The sequence below is a fragment of the Pantherophis guttatus genome, chromosome 13 (genome assembly GCF_059756535.1).
Source record: "Pantherophis guttatus breed Tessera chromosome 13, ASM5975653v1, whole genome shotgun sequence".
Lineage (NCBI taxonomy): Eukaryota > Metazoa > Chordata > Lepidosauria > Squamata > Colubridae > Pantherophis > Pantherophis guttatus.
Genome location: NC_142075.1, coordinates 23,748,281 through 23,762,517, shown reverse-complemented (window position 1 = coordinate 23,762,517; position 14,237 = coordinate 23,748,281).

Genomic DNA, 14,237 nt, shown 5'->3' with positions numbered 1-14,237 from the left:
TGGTGCTGGACGGGTCAATTGGCTGGATGCACCAGGCTTTGTTTCTCCAGGGAGATTTTGCAGATAAATCAAAAGTGCGGAAAGGAAACCAGCCAACTCAAAATGTCACCCAGGGCAAGAAGGAAACGATTAATCTTGTCGGGAAACACACACAAAACACGCCTGTGACCCTGGGACGAGCCACAGACTGGCTTATTGTTGTGTCAGGAGCCTGGCACCTCCCTGGCAGACGGAGGCCGTAACCTGGCTTCCTGGGGAAAACAGGAGGAGCCCCCGAAACAAGCAAGGAAAGCATTTCACGCCCAATCCAGATTGTTTCTGATTTTGCACGGAATCCTCGGGGTTGTGCAAATTGAGAGATGGCCCGTTGCAGCTTCGAGAACCTGGATTCAACTTGTCACGTGAAAAGGGTCTCCGAATTGTGCCATCCCATCCTGGGTACATTGTGGGTCTAACTTTCAGGCTGTCATAATCTTGTTTCAAATAAGCAATGAGCTTAAAATCTGTTTCAGTTTCAGTTAGCTTTGTTGATTAGCCTGTAGGCCAGGGGTCTCCAAACTTGGCAACTTTTAAGCCTGGTGGACTTCAACTCCCAGAATTCCCCGGCCAGTTGGCTGGGGAATTCTGGGAGTTGAAGTCCTCCAGGCTTAAAGGTGCCAAGTTTGGAGATCTTTGGAGCTTTGCTGGCTGGGGAATTCTGGGAGTTGAAGTCCTCCAGGCTTAAAGGTGCCAAGTTTGGAGACCCCTGCTATAGGCCATATCAAAGCACAAAGGTGCAAACACATATCACCAAGAAAACCTTATACAAACAATTTAAAATAAAAGGTAGGGTAAAATACAATAATTATAGGCTAAGATACAATCTAATTTGATGCATAAATATATGAAATAGAGTAAAATGACATCAAATTATATTTTGGTGTCACCCTTACAATCTACCCCAATCAGTCCCCCGTAGGCAGATCTCAACCGAACCATTTTGTTTTAAGGACTGTGCTGTGTTAAATATTATTTTCAGGTTCTGGCTGCACATAAAGTACCGTAAGTTGTTTTGATTTGGGGATCCCAATGGGTCCTTCGTTTGGTATATGGACCAAGGTACCTGTGTCTCCCCCCCTTATACAAGCAACAGTCAAATAGGATGTGAGCCAGGTCTTCTACCTCTGTCGGTCCACAAGAGCTTAAAATCAAATTCCAACTCCCTCAAGTTTCTTGAAGTCAAAGGAAGTTGGGGGGTTTTTGGCTCTTCCATCTGAGCTTCCAAACTCACACCTGTGCTTTGGGGGCAGGGGTGAAATCCAGCAGGTTCTGACAGGTTCTGGAGAATCGGTAGTGGACATTTTGAGCAATTTTGAGAATCAGCAAATACCATTTCTGGCTGGACCCAGAGTGGGGAGGGAATGGGGATTTTTCAGTATCCTTCCCCTGGAGTGGGGGGGGGAATGGAGATTTTGCAATGTCCTTCCCCCAGGAGTGGAGAGGGGATGGGGATTTTGCAGTGTCCTTCCACTAGAGTGGGGTGGGAATGGGGATTTTGCAGTATCCTTCCCCTGCTATGCCCACCAAGCCACACCACGCCCACCAAGCCACGCCCACAGAAGCGGTAGTAAAAAAAATTGGATTTCACCACTGCTTGGGTGTGTGTGTGTGTAAAAGAGAGTGAGAGAATCCCTCCTCCATCTCCAAATCTCAAATATTTTCTTCTGAGCAGTCTCCTGTCTGCTCTAGTAAACCAAAAATCCCTTCACCTTCGCTGGCCAAAATCCTAGCGATTTTGTCGGTCTCCTTTTCCAAGCAAAATTAGCTTGTGGAAAACCACAGTGAAAAGTTGCATTTCTCTCTTTTGGTGGTTTTGCAAAAATGATGACCGGATTATGTCTGGGTTTTTTTGTTGTTTTGTTTTTAAAAAAAGCTATTTCTCTACCAAAGGATAGTAAGAGCAATTGGTAGAGTGGATTGCTGTCTTCACACAACAGGCAAGACAAACGATGCAACACCCAAAAGCAACAAACTCTATTGGCCTGGTACACATACGCACACACAGTTGTCACTTCAGAAGGAAAAGTTGTGGTTGTTTGTTGTTGTTTTTTTTAAAAAAGTGATTTGTATTCAAGGCTGAAAGGAGGATCCCCGCTGAGAAAGGCAAAAAAATAAAATAAAATAAAGGAAAGAATCCAGAAGTTGAGGTGGGCAGATTCCAGGCAGCTGGATTAGATTCTTCTCAGCTGAAGAAGAGGATGTATGAATGTGCCAAACTTCGATTGATGAGGAATCCTTGACAATCCAATACCTAGAGTTGCTTGGTGGTCATTGGTGCCCTCTGAGCTTGGTGGTTTTCTTGGAGACATTTCATGACCCAACTAGGTAACATCATCAGATCTACAGGCAGGTAGTTTTCTGCTACCTGCAAAGATCGCCGCAAAAGCCCTGGGTGAACCGGGAAATTTGCCCCAATCTGAAACAAGTTGGAGAGAGGTTGTCATCACCCATCAGAGGCTCTTGTTTCTTGTCAACCCGCAAACCCCCTTCGCCTCCTCCCTCTCCCCCCCCCCCCCCCACTCCTTGCTCAGGGTTTTAGAGCGTGCTGTTCTGCCTAAGAATTCCTTGGCAAGCAGCTTTGCAGAAGTTCAATGAACTTTGGACCGGGAGAAGCAGATTCCTGGCTCTGCTTATCAAAAAACACGTCGCTTGTACCCTCTCAAGACGACTTTGCAAGTCTGGTGGGACTTCAGAGCAGGACTTTGGCTCCACACACTGAAAAGGAAGTACAAACATCCAGACTCCGAGATCTAATTATAAACCCTGCACTAACTAAGCTGTAGTTATACATTATAGCAATGCTGGGTTCTTTAATCTTGACACCTTAGAGCTGGGTGGACTTCAATTCCCAGAATGCTCCATCCGGCAATTCCAGGAGTTGGAAGTCCATATATCCGGGGTCTCCAATGTTGGCAACTTTACGACTTGTGGACTTCAACTCCCAGAATTCCTCAGCCTGGGAGTTGAAGTCCACAAGTCGTAAAGTTGCCAACATTGGAGACCCCTGCCATATATCTTCAAGTTGCAGGATCAATTATACTCGTAAGTCAAGGACTACGCTCTGAATGACTGTTCCTCAACCTTTGACACCTTGAAGCTGGGTGGACTTCAGCCCCCAGAATTTCTGCAGCCAGCAATTCCAGAAATTGGAAGTCCATGCATCTTCAAGTTGTGGAGTCAATTATAGTCATAACTCAAGGACTATGTTCTAAATCAATGTCCCTCAACTTTGGCAGCATGAAGATTTGAGGCCTTCAACTCCCACAATTCTCCAGCCAGCAATTCCGGGAATTGGAAGTCCACCCACTTTCAGGTTGTCAACTTGGAGAAACATGGCTTAGTGTGTTTTGCCAAGCCAGTCCTGCTTGCTTAGTTGATGGCTCCAAGCTGGAAACGGGGAACTGGGTTAAGCGGGTTGTGGAAATTTACGAGAGGTGAATATGCCAAGGGCTACCTAAGAGCTGTGGTGGCGCAGTGGTTAGAATGCAGCATGGCAGGCAAACGTCTCCTCACAGTCCGGAGTTCGATCCTGACTGGCTAAGGGTTGACTCAGCCTTCCATCCTTCCGAGGTGGGTACAATGAGGACCCAGATTGTTGGGGGCAAGAGGCTGACTCTGTAAACTGCTTAGAGAGGGCTGGAAAGCACTGTGAAGCGGTATATAAGTCTAAATGCTATCCTTCCTTCCTTCCTTCCTTCCTTCCTTCCTTCCTTCCTTCCTTCCTTCCTTCCTTCGAGGTGCAATACTTAGAATCGGGGTGGGTCCTACTTACCTTTACTACCGGTTTGCAATGGGATTGCGCGAAGCTTCTGTGCATGCACAGATCACCGATGGCGACATCCGGGGCAGTGAGTGGAGCCACCCGCCGGTTTTACTACCAGTTCTTGCGAACCAGTCTGAACCGGGGGCAACCCACCACTGGTTAGAATGTAGTATTGCAGGCTGACTCTTCCCACTGTCAGTAGTTCGATCCTAACTGGCTCAAGGTTGACTCAGCCTTCTATTTTTGGAAGGACCCAGATTCAGGGGTGAAATCCAGCAGGTTCTGACAGGTTCTGGAGAACCGGTAGTGGAAATTTTGAGTAGTTCGGATAACCGGCAAATATCAGCCCCAGAGTGGGGTGGGACGCCCCACTCCCACCAAGCCACACCCACAGAACCAGTTGTAAAAAAAAATTTGGATTTCACCACTGCCTAGATCGTTGTTGGGGCGGGAAGGCGGATAGGCTGACCCTGTAAATCTCTTAGGCCTGTAAAGTACTGCAAAGTGGTATATAAGTCTTAAATGCTATTGCTTTCCTTCAGGGCTTTTCCAAGGAACAAACAGCCAGGCTGCAGAACTTCTGCACAGCCTGGGCATCGTTTGGGTTTTTTTGCAATTAGCAGCAAAAGCAAAAGAATCTGCGCCCTGCGTGCCTTTCCATGCCCAGCTTGCCGCAGAGAGGGTGAGCTCAGAGATAAGGTATGCGGGCCAGCGGGAAGCCATTCACAGGCCAGTACATGTGTCCTCGTGGGCTCTGCCTCTGACAAAGACGTTGTCTGCAGAAACCTCAGACAAACAACCTCTTTCTTTGCATGCGGATGGAGGCTGCCGAGACTGATCGGCACGTACTCTGGAGTTTTCAGAGGCAGCTGTCAAACGGGGGTGAGGGTTCAATCTTCGGAGGAGGAGGAGGAGGAGGAGGAGGACGGACTGGGGCCAGCAGGGCTGTGGGCTGGAGGCATTGAGCCAGAATTTGTCCTTTGATTGGCAGAATGTGGGCAGTGGAGGAAAGATAGCTGGATGCAGATATGAAAAATAGATGGTTAAAGGATGCATTAAGGTAAAGGTTCCCCTGGCACATGTGTGCTAGTCGTTCCCAACTCTAGGGGGCGGTGCTCATTTCTGTTTCAAAGCCGAAGAGCCAACGTTGTCCGAAGACGTCTCCGTGGTCATGTGGCCGGCATGACTCAACGCCAAAGGCGCACGGAACGCTCTTACCTTCCCACCAAAAATGATCCCTATTTTTTCTACTTGCATTTTTTACCTGCTTTCAAACTGCTAGGTTGGCAGAAGCTGGGACAAGTCACGGGAGCTCACCCTGTTACGCGGCACTAGGGATTCGAACCGCTGAACCGCCGACCTTTCGATCGACAAGCTCAGCGTCTTAGCCACTGAGCCATCGCTTCCATTCCTTGTACATATTTATCCCTTGTAATAAATATATTAAAGAATACATTAAGATGACCTAAAATGCATAGGTAGTCCTTGACTTACAACAGTTCGCTTAGGTGACTGTTCGAAGTTTCAAAAGCAGTGAAAAAGGGACTTATGACCCTTTTTCACACTTATGACCATTGTGGTATCCCCATGGTCATGTGATCCACCTTCAGATGCTTGACAACGGACTCATACTTATGACGGCTGCAGGTTCCCTGGGGTCATGTGATCCCTTTTTACGACTTTATGACACAAATCAATCAGAAGCCAGAAAATTGAGTGTAGCATTTCATTGGCCAGATTAAGAAACTCTAAACTTAGTGGGTATTTGGTTGGTCAGCTCCAGTGGCTATTAACCAAGTTATAGTTTGATTGGGTCGTTTTCCTTTTCTAAATTCAGGCCACTGCCCAGCTGCCAAAAGAGCAGGCCACAAACCAGATGATGTGCAATGAGATGGCCTATACTTGGAAGAAAATCTTAGACCCAAGTAGGGTCAACAAATGAGTAGAGAAATGAAACAAAACTAAATAAATAAATGTTGGCCTTCAAGGCAGAGCACCAAAAAGAAGACGTGGCACCAAATGGACTCTGACCTCCAACTGCGCTGGATGATACGGTAGGAAGCTCAGAAAACAGTGGCTGGAGTCTCCTTCCAATATTTTTGCTATTCATCCCATCTCTATGGCAACCGGCTGCTGTCATAAGAACATAATGTGGTTTAGCAGAAGCAAAATCTCCAGTTTTGACATGCTTTTGGGATAGTCAAGGCAGGGTGCTCTGCAGGTACCCTAGTTCACCTCTAGGTTTTGGTCTCCTCCTAACACTCCAGGTTAGGTAGCTTCATCACAGCTTCCCTTACTATTCTTTGACCGCATCCGTGTTTCTCAACCTTGGCAACTTTGAACTTAGGTGGATGTCAGCTGTATGGACCTCAACTTGTAGTCCACCCATCTGAAAGCTGCTAAGACTGAGAAACCCTGGTCTACATGAAGACAGTCCAAACTTTGAGGCACTTCAAGCTACAAGACTTTAGATCTCAAGGACAACAATGAAAAGGGCTCTGCTGAGCCATAGAAAGATGAAGGAAACCGAAGCATGGAGATTTTCCTCAATTACTCTATAGCAACTGACACCATACCCATAAGAGGTGTGTGTGTGTGTGTGTGTGTGAGTGAGTGAGAGAGAGAGGGGGTGGGGAGAGAGAGATATTCATGTTGAGTTTATTAATTATTCTCTCAGCGGCTGTCTCCAGCGAGATGTCTGGAGGGGAAGTTGAAGCCGAGTAGAAATTCTCCAAGGAGAATAGAAATGGGTCTGGACTTATATAGGCAGATGGGCAGGCTGCAGGTCTGCTTCTCTAAATGGGATTCATGCCGGAAACCATCAACAGGAGCTGTAGCTGGTGTTTAAGATGCCTCCATGGGACTCTTAATGGATACCAGGTGGTGAGGAGCATTTCAGCTTAACTGCGACAGAAGGTGAAATGTAGGGGTGATGGTTTCTTTTAACACCCTGACATTTGCCAAAGCGAGACCCTTGAAGGAAAGAAAAATGATCTTGAGCTGGGCCCATTGCCAGAATTATTTCGTTCATTATCGTCTTGCATTTTTCATGTTGATGATGAAATCACGTTGATGCAAGTTCCGCTTCCATCGTTGCCTCAGGTAGCCACACATCTTGAGAGCAAATGGGACGAGGTGTGTTTGATGCACAAACCCAGCCAAAAGAGGGTTATTTAACAAACCATGATTAAGCCATCGTATCCCTATCCATAAAAATTCTAAAGGAGTGAGTTCCTATAACATGCCAATTTGTAACATGGTTTCCTTGGTTTAATTTAATGCATAGTAGAAAGACTACTACGGTTGGTACTCACAGCTCAGCATGTTGGGTGCTAAGGTCTAACTATGCCAAGACCTAACTCCCTGGAGAAAGCTTTAATGTTGGGAAAAGTGGAAAGGAAGAGAAGAAGACAATCAACAGTCACGGGGTTGGACTCAGTTATGGTGGTGATGAGGGCAACCTTGGAAGATGTGAAGGTCCAATTGGGAGCTGATCCTCCTGCAGAAGGCCTATGTATGTGGTCACTAGGAGTTGAAAATGACTCAATGGCACTATGATGCCCAACCACTCATGGTTTAATACAACTTTAGGTAAGGAACCCAGGGTGGTGGGTGATATCAAGCAGTTTACTGGATAGCTCTATGTTACTCAGAGAACTTTGCGGCAGGATAGAGATTTTATATGCCTGTTGCTTAGATTTATATCCTGCTTTTACTTCAGGAGTTCCAAGGTGTCTTACATGAAGATGTCCACATGGGGTAGGTTAGGCTGGAAAAAACTTTCCCGAAGGCAATTTATGAACTTCATGGCTGAAGATAAGTTTGAAGCTGGGTGTCTCCAACCCTAATCCAATGCTTGGTCTCCGTCCATCCATCCATCCATCCATCCATCCATCCATCCATCCATCCATCCATCCAAGATAATAGGAAGGAATGTCCATAATGTCTACATCCATCCTCATCTTTTGTAAACTTTCTGTTTTCTGAAGGCCTCCAAATCCTTCATTCTGCAACCAATTCCACCCTAGAGGTTTACAGCATCTTCCAGTGCTTTCCATCCAACAGATCCCAAATCAGCATTTCAACACCCTCTACAGCAGTAGGTGGCTAATTTCACAAGATGCTCTGTAGGGTAAAAATAGTCCTAAATTCCTAACATCCACTGTCTTCTCCAGGCTAGAAGAACTGGTATCTGGTTCTGATCACCATCTAGCTGCCCTTCCCCAGAAGTGTTTTCCCTTCTCCTTCCATTCTTCTAATGTCCACGTTGCCGTGCCAGGCTGTAACGGAAAAACATTGAGCTAATTTAATGCAGGAAAGCCTTTTTTTTTTTTTTTTTAAAAAAAGAAATATTTTAGTGGTTTCCAATGCTATTTTCGATCCAGCCTCTCTTTTTTTTTTGCCTGCGGTTTGGTAAAAGCAAAATAACACTGGGAGCCACAGAATAATCCAGGGTGTTTCTAGTTTTCCTTGAGTCGAGGCAGATGAGTCTCCGGCGCGCTCTCTCTTTTTGGCTCGTGGGCTAAAACTGCAGATGAGTTTCCCGTATGTGTTTTGAAGTCTTCGGATGTCTCTGAATGGATCCTTCCTTGTGCAAATACCTGATTAATGGAGGTGAATCAATGTCCTCCGGTTTGCAAAATTCAGAACCTGAACGTTTTGTTTGCTCTCTATTTTTGGAAAAATAGAAAACCACCCTCTTTCCCCATAAATCATCCTCCCTGTGTTTACCTTTAAGAGGACTGGTGAATATTGAGACAGAAATTCGACTGGGGTTATTATGAGCCCTACCCAGTAAGAGCTTCTATAAGTTAGCCAATAAATGAAATTTTAAACTAAAATAACCGAAAGGGGGTGGGGGGGTGGGGAAAACTAATTGAAAAAGTCAAAAACTCAAACTAATTGAGAAAAATCCCTCAATATGGGATTAAATCCATCCTTAAAGTTGTCAGTAAATCTAGAAAAAGGTCTTCTCATTTTTAAAAGATGAAGTCTTCTCCAAAACTGGTAACAGACCCCTATCTCTGTCCATTCCTTAATGCCAAAAAATAATCTTTGGTTTTTTTTTTTTTTTTTTTTTTTTTTTGCAATTTGTGTCAGAGGAGGCTTTTTGGAAAACATCTGTTTTGGAGAATCAGAGCAGTTCAGTGCCTGTTAAAGGAAAGCCCGTTGTTTGCAAGATCGCTTTGGGCCGTGCACGAAAAACGGGGTATTTTGCGTTAATTTCAAAATTCCCTGACTTTTCTTGAAATGTAACATCGGTTATTCCCCTTTGTGCAAAAGGAAGCTTAAGGCTGTTCTGGGGAAGAGACATGAGCAGATTCCGATACTCAGAGCAACCTGGAATCTGAAAGAAGGCCACGCCAGGAACCGCAAGTGGAAAATGCATAATCACTAAAACACTTGCTGACATGTCTTTTCATTTTCTTTTCCTGGGTATCAAGGGCTCGAAACGCCTGCCAGGTTTCAAAAGGGGTCCAGCATTTTGCTAGTTTGGCTCCAAACCTCAACTCTACTCTGGCTGAGGCTCTGAGGTTGCAAGGCAAATTTTATTATAAAAGGGACATAAACAGAAGGGACATTTTTTTTCAGTGCAAAAGAAAGCCACTGTCCCTTTCCATTGCTCCATTGTCCTCCCATCCCTGGCTCCCACCAACTAATATTTTTACAGTCAAAACATCTCAAAAGTTAAGCAATATGTTTGCTCTGTTTTAAAAATGTATCACAACACTGTCGTTCCGGCCCAGGGGAAAAAGGGCCTGAACTGATTTTTTCTTGTATAGATTGCTTCTATAGCCACCAAGTAGAACATAGGACTTTCCTTCTCTCGGTGTTTGCATTTTTAATTTAATTGCACATTAAAACATCTTCCGTTTGATTTCTCCTTCCGAGCCCGTCCCTGCTGAGACTTTTTTCTTCCTTTTTCTGTTTTATTTTTTTTTCTCTCTCTCTTTCTCTCTCTTTCCCTCCTTAGCTCAGCAAAGTTTTTTCAGTCTGTACATATGTTGTTGGTTGTTTAATTTTTTAAAAAACTTAATTCTTCTTCCTTCAGCTTCTTCTCGTTCTTCCCTTCCTCCTGTTTTTTTTGTTTGTAAAGCAAAAAAGTTGTTTTCTTCCTTTTTCTTTCCTTCCTTCCTTCTTCCCCTTCCTTCCTTCCTTCCTTCTTTCTTTCTTTCTTTCTTTCTTTCTTTCTTTCTTTCTTTCTTTCAATACACATTCTTCAGAACTCAAGATGATAGTGTTTGTTAAATAAATAAAAGGAAATATTTCAATTTTAAAAAAAGAAAGAAAGTAATCAACAGAAAGAAGAAAACAATATCTTGTTGGAAAGGTTTATATGTTCATAGTTTAAATACTTTCACACACACAAACCTGAAGATAGAACAAGAAGCAATGGATGGAAACTAATCAAGGAGAGAACCAACCTAGAACTAAGGAGGAATTTCCTGACAAGTGAGAAGAATTAATCAGTGAATTGGCTTCCCTCCAGAAGTTCTGGGTGCTCCATTCTTAAGGATGATCAGAGATGGAACTGGAAGCCCTCCCCCCCACCTGGAAATGAGCAGAAAGTCTACTGTAGGGGCAATTAGAAGTCATTTGGCCTCACTGGTTCAAAATCCATCCATCTATCCACCAAAATACCACAGGAAAGTGACGATGGAAGAGAAAAATGGAGCATGGAAGAGCTGAGAGGGAACAAAACACTACAAAACTCTAGATTGCTAAACCCATCTAATAACACTAAAGCAGGCAGAAGACTCTGTCCCTCCAGATCTGCAATTGATTTTCTTCACCAATGACGGGGTTGACCAACTTCAATTTGAAACTGAATTAGAGAAAGGCTGAACACGGTCTGATGTTTCTGGTTCTTGGGTCGAAGTCAACAAATGTGTGGAGGGTGTGAGTGTGGGTGTGTTTGTATTCAGTTTGAAAAGTGACTCAACACCCTCCAGCCAGTTGGATCTTCTACAGGTTGGCACCATCTCACTTTATTCACTTTATTTCTTCAGTCTTTCATGGGTAGAAGTTTAAGAAAGGAACTCCATTCCCCATCATGCTTGTCCATTGCTCCAATGGATGTCCAAAGCAGTAACTCTTTCTTTTTCCAGTTTATACACTGTAAACCCCCTTCAGCAATTTTGGACTCTGGCATAGAGTGGCTTACACACAAAATGTCAGGTTTTCTTCTTCTTCTCTGGAATCTGAGGAATGTGACTTCACTCCCTCCCAGCTGAATTTTTACAAAAATAAAATCCACATGCTTAACGGTGGAAATGAAGAGGAAGCCAGACAGAAAAACAAGAAACCGTGCACTTTTTAAAATAATAATAATAAAAAAACCTGGATTTACAGAACTATGCAGCTTGTCTTTTCTCTCTCCAATCTCCCATTTCATCTTCCATATTTTTTTTTACTCGAGTTCCATTTCATATGACAGTCAAAAGTTTGTTTTTTTTTTAAAAAAAAAACAGCTACTTGTCTGAACAGAGGTCATTTGTCTCCTGGAAGCAAAAAGGCCCCCCTCCTTTTTTTTTTGTCCATAGTAGAAAACTCAACTATGGTCTCACTTAGTTCTTTAGCTTCTAGATAATAGATGGAAACTCTTAAATTCACAAAAAACAAAACAAAACAAAGCTACAAAACAGGATTTGTGTTTTATAGTTTCTCCCTAGTTCTCCTTCGAGCCTTCCTACGATATTGAACTTTAAAACCCATTATCCTCCAGACCTGTTGGTTGGGCACTGTGGGTACTCCCATCTCTGGAGGGCACCAGGTTGGAGAAGAATCAGTTGCTCTGGCTAACAGATGCAAAATAATACAGATGCAGCTTCTATTCTCTTTGCAAATTAGTGTGACGGATGACATGCACAAGTTCTGAAGAACCTCAATTAGGTTATTGTATGAGTGTATACATGTTTTGCATGCTCTAATGTTAATCAATGACCAATACTTTGCATGTCGAGCAGTCAAATGACAATAGACATCTTCTTGAAAGTTCTCCACCAGAACTTTGGAGCAAAGGATGATGAGGACTAATAACTTCACAAATTTCAGTTGTACCTTAAAACATTTCCAGGGTCTCCTGTTACCCAGTTGAGCTATTGCGTATCTCTATAGAGCTGATAGTTTGCTCAAGATTACTCTTTGTCCATTGCTAATGGCGCATCGTTTGAATCCCAAAGTCCAGAAGTGATATATAGCTAAGGTTAATGGGGTGGCAGATAAGCAGCTAATAGCCCAGGCTTATGATATCATCTGTTTGCAAAACGAGGAAATGAACTACCTTCAAAATGTTAAACTGAACGGTAAAAGTAGGCAATTGCTCGTTCCATTCTTGAGAACAGTCTGCACCTTAAAACTTGATACCGCCTCCTGCCCTAGCTACCAATAAGTGGTATTTCTTTCCCAGGAGACAACCGAGGGAAGGAAATTCCCAGTTATTTAAGACTTGTTCCGATTCAAGTTTACATAACCCCCTATTGTGGAACACAAAAGCTACCACCTGCTGCCTTCGACTCTTCCTGCTTCTTCTCCTACCTGTCATTGTGTGGGGATCAGGTGAGGTTTGTAGAGCTTTAAGGGCAAAGAGGGCGTTATTCTTCTGGGGATAGCTGTTCCAGTAAAGGCTACGTCCTCCTTTGCACTTCGTAAGACTTCAACTTTTCTGAACGTCTTGCCAAAACTGCACAAACACCACAAGGCTACGCACAGCCTTGGGCCCGGCAACCACCTGATGCAGCAGGTTCCACCAAATGTTAAATTGTTCAGCGCAACCAATAGGGGAGATGATTAAAGGCATGGAGAATCATTGTACCTGCAGCTGTGTTTCTCATATCCAGCATCAAATATCATTTGATTTCCTGGTTGTTTCCTCCAAATCTTTGTGTGGTTCTCTCACCCAGTCTTTGGACCATGCCTTTACAGTCTATTTGTCAAAGCCTCAAGATATTTCTCCTCTCATTCCTGGACTCTCTACAATCTATTTCTGGGCCTGATTATCTCAAAGAGTTGACAAAAAAGGAAGGATTGTGTAATTTCTGGGACAACCAAGAGATAACCAGGCGATAGCTGCTGTCCAACAAGCACCATTTTACATAACCTTTGCTTAACGGAAATGGTCTTGTTTGGACAACTTGTTTCCCCAGAGCTGTGGTTCTCAACCTCTAGACTTCAACTCCCAGAATCCCCCGACAGGCATGGACTTCAGCTCCCCGAATCCAAAATCAAACAGAACGACATTCACTTCTTGCAAACGTATGTGTAGCTTAAGTAGGCTTGCCAAAACCTGAGCCTTTGGATCTTGTTAGCTGTACGTTTGGTATCATGTTGAATTTGCAGCCACTGCATCTGTGAAATGGGCCCAACCTTATTTTTCTTTTCCCGGCTGTAAAGGCAGCGAGTGGTGGAAAATAATGAAAAAGCTTGTGGCTGCAGCCGTTTCACAATTTGTACGCTTGGAGCTGAATTCTACAAACTGAAAGATTTTGAAACTATTGATAATCTGGCTGGGCTAGTCTGTCTCCTTTTGTTACATGTATTTACATTCCCTTTATCCCAGTCAGAGAAAAAGAGACTGAATTTAATTTGAAGCAGAGTTCACCGGAGTACATTCTGAACTGGAACGGCAAACATTATTTTCGTGTCTAAAATCACACAACTAGAAGACAAGATTTTTGGGGAATAAATAGAGTAGGACATAGCAACTGTCTTTTCAAAACTGTGGGGGTATATAGGTAGTCTTTGACTTAATAACCAGTGGTGAAATCGAATTTTTTTTACTACCAGTTCTGTGGGTGTGGCTTGGTGGGTGTGGCTTGGTGGGCATGGCAGGGGAAGGATATTGCAAAATCTCCATTCCCACACCACTCCAGGGGAAGGATACTGCAAAATCCCCATTCCCTCCCTACTCCAGGGGAAGGATACTGCAAAATTCCCATTCCCTACCCACTTCAGGGGAAGGATACAGCAAAATCCCCATTCCCTCCCTACTCCAGGGGAAGGATACTGCAAAATCCCCATTCTCTCCCTACTCCAGGGGAAGGATACTGCAAAATCCCCACTCCAGGAGAAAGATATTGCAAAATCCCCATTCCCTCCCCACTCCAGGGGAAGGATACAGCAAAATCCCCATTCCCTCCCTACTCCAGGGGAAGGATACTGCAAAATCCCCATTCTCTCCCTACTCCAGGGGAAGGATACTGCAAAATCCCCACTCCAGGAGAAAGATATTGCAAAATCCCCATTCCCTCCCCACTCCAGGGGAAGGATATTGCAAAATCTCCATTCCCACCCCTCTCTGGGGCCAGCCAGAAGTAGTATTTGCTGGTTCTCTGACTTATTCAAAATTTCCTCTACCAGTTCTCCAGAACCTGTCAGAACCTGCTGGATTTCACCCCTGCTTACAACCATTTGTTTAATGATGGTTCAACGTTAC